The 2992-nt window shown below is 35.8% G+C and overlaps 1 long non-coding RNA gene across 1 annotated transcript in view; it reads left to right on the forward strand.

The window, feature by feature from the left end:
• LOC118339999 overlaps window positions 1-1860 on the forward strand; it is a 3543-nt gene extending 1683 nt beyond the window's left edge. Inside the window, exons 3-4 of the long non-coding RNA XR_004797348.1 lie at window positions 157-276; window positions 1504-1860. This is a non-coding gene — a long non-coding RNA (uncharacterized LOC118339999). The remainder of the gene's footprint in view (window positions 1-156; window positions 277-1503) is intronic.
• Window positions 1861-2992: the final 1132 nt, after the last annotated feature.

Genomic DNA, 2992 nt, shown 5'->3' on the forward strand with positions numbered 1-2992 from the left:
GCAAATAAATGGAATGTTTTTAATGTTTTACCTTATTAAACTCACTTTTTAACTAATAACCTATTACTTTTATACTACTTTAATAACTTTATTACTAAATTCACTTTAAAGGCAGCACAATATGTATATACATATATATATACATTTGTTTTGCAGCATTGGCTCTAAAGTGCAAACGCTGTGTCCCACGGTCTAGTGCATCATGCACCAACACAGTGGAAACCTGCCAGGGACAAGAGGACGTCTGTGCATCTGTCACCTGTGCATATAGCATCCGTAAGTGACATAGTTGTTTTTGCGACCTGGGTAGAGCAGGATGTTGTAAATATTCAGACCCACACAAAAATCATCCTGAAGAGCCTACATCTGATTTAGTCTGACATTAATTGTTCTAACAGTCTTTATCATTCTGAAACCAGAACACAACACATGCTGAATAATACTAATTTCCACCTTTGCCCCCTAAAACATATTGTTAACTTACACACCATAGGGTAGGAATTTGGTATTATAACCAGCATCATAATAAAATAATAAAACTATGCTGGAGTAGAGTTTACAGACTTAATTAGAGCCCGACTGATAGTCACCTGATATTATCGGCCAATATTGGCCTATCGCAGACACATTGGTATTGTAACAGGAACCGATATGGGCTGATATGAACACTGTCTCTTTATCCAGCAGAGTGCATGGCGATTTACAATACTGTGGCAAGCAGCACAGAGTAAGAGAGAAGCAGCTCAGAAATGTCAGCTTCTTGACAATGTATGGATTAAATTGTTTAATATGTTAAAGAATATTTAACTTAGATATTCTGTAATAAAGCTATATGCTTAAGAAAGCCTTATGCACCTATGCAGAGTCATTTCACTGCACAATTCAGCAAATAATATTGGCAATTAATTATGGTAAGTTTTTTCCTTTTTTCCTCTAATTTCAATATGGTCTCAAAAATCCCATATCGGTCAGGCTTTAGAATTAATGCTTAGCTGAAAAACCTGCTCCATGTTATAATACTGTAATAGATGGCAGTGTTTCCCCAGTAATATAACTTTTTCTCAGAGAGTCTGAGGGAAAATGACACATTTACACTGATGAAGTTTTATAGGCTAGAGCATTGGACAATGAAACAGAGTAATAATATTGAAAAAGAATAAAAAAATAAAATCGGTAGGTCTACAAGTTTTTCATCAAATACATGAAACAATTAATGTAAAATGCACCGGATTAGTTCAAAACTAGGTACTTGAATCAGTGGGGACTAGTCTTGGGAACCAGAGGGTGGCTTGCTTAAAAAAATCGGGGTGACTGGCTCTGACATCTCTCTCCATACATTAATGCTTGTGTGAATTTTGGACCTATGTGTGTAAAATAACAGCACAGAAAATGTTAAATGTAAATGTAATTTACTATTGTTTACAGTAATTTTCAAAAATTCCAAGCCAGTGGGACATTTTGTAGTTTTACAGCACTATCATTTTGTCCTTCTGTTCACTGCAGGGACCTTACATTTCAAGAGGTGCATGAAGAAGTCGGACACCTTTATTTTACAAGCTGACCCCCACTGTACAGTCTTCACATGTACCACTGATCAGTGCAACTGAGATGATGATCCCAAACTTCACAATGTAATGATTTTCATTCCTGAAAGACAGAACAATTAACTCTAACCATCATTTTAATTTTTCCCATAGAGAAACATGTATTTGCATGTGTGACAACTGACACATTTTACCCAGTTATAGTGGACATTGAAATATATTGTTTTGTATACAGCAGTTGTTCTTGACAGAGTGTGCAGTCATGGTCTCTATTTCTGTCTATTTGTTGGGAAATAATTAAATGTTTAAAATTGTCTGTGGCTGTGTTGTTTGATATTGCCTGGTGGGAAACTGAAAGAGAGTATTTTAAAGGGCCAGTGTGTAATGTTTAGGAGGATCAATTGGCAGAAATGGAATATAATAATCATAGGTGTGTTTACATTAGTGTATAATCACCTGAAAATAAGAACTTTTGTGTTTTCAGTACGTTAGAATGAATTTTTATCTACAGGGGGTGTGGGTCCTGTGGAGTCTGCCATGTTTCTACAGTCACCCAAAAAGGACAAACCAAATGCTGGCTCTAAATAGGGCCTCAAGCACTTGGAAGAGAAGGGTGAGGCGAGTTGGTTCTGCAACTTTACTGCTAGATGCCACTAAATCCTACACAATTAAGGACATCAATCAAGTTATGCGAATTGGCTGCAAAATAAATAAACAAATAAATTAATTAATGCAAAAGATAATTCAGACACTTTGTAGAGATTCATTGAAAAAAACACTGCACCAAGTTTCATTTGAAGGAAAGCGTCAGTGATGGCTCTTGGAATGTAGAGCTATTAAACATTTTAACATAAAAATATGGCTTACAGCACAAGTACAGTATTATATAGAATTATCAGCTGGTCCAGGGCCCATGCCCATGGCAGATCCCAACTGTGGGTGTAACTGTAATATTATTACTGAAATGTATTAATAATTAATTACACTACTAGTTACTGGGGAAAGTAATAATAATACTGTTATAGTATTACTAGTAATGAGCCCTAACTAGTTACTGCCCACAGATGGAGAAAAGGAAGAAAGGGGCTTTCACAGTGATGATAATAAAAGAAGCACTACAGCATGCCTTTTCTGAAGATTGTCCACATTTTAATAAAAATCTTTTTTTTTGTCTAACAAAGTAGTTCACATACCCAGTAAACCACAGTGTTACCTTGTGGGCTTTGTTTAACATATTACAGCAGGCACTTAAAGGTCCAGTGTCAAACATTTAGGTGAATCTATTAGCAGATACAGAATATAGATGTTTTTTTTATTCGTGTGCAATCACCTGAAAATAAGAATCATTATGTTTTTGTTACCTTAATGAGCTGTTTTTAATCTACAGACACTGTGGGTCACCTTCCCTGGAGTCTGCCATGTTAATCAGCCATGTTTCTACAGTAGCC

Source organism: Morone saxatilis, unplaced genomic scaffold, assembly GCF_004916995.1.
Source record: "Morone saxatilis isolate NCDOM2014 unplaced genomic scaffold, NCSU_SB_2.0 Contig6, whole genome shotgun sequence".
Taxonomy (NCBI): Eukaryota; Metazoa; Chordata; class Actinopteri; family Moronidae; genus Morone; species Morone saxatilis.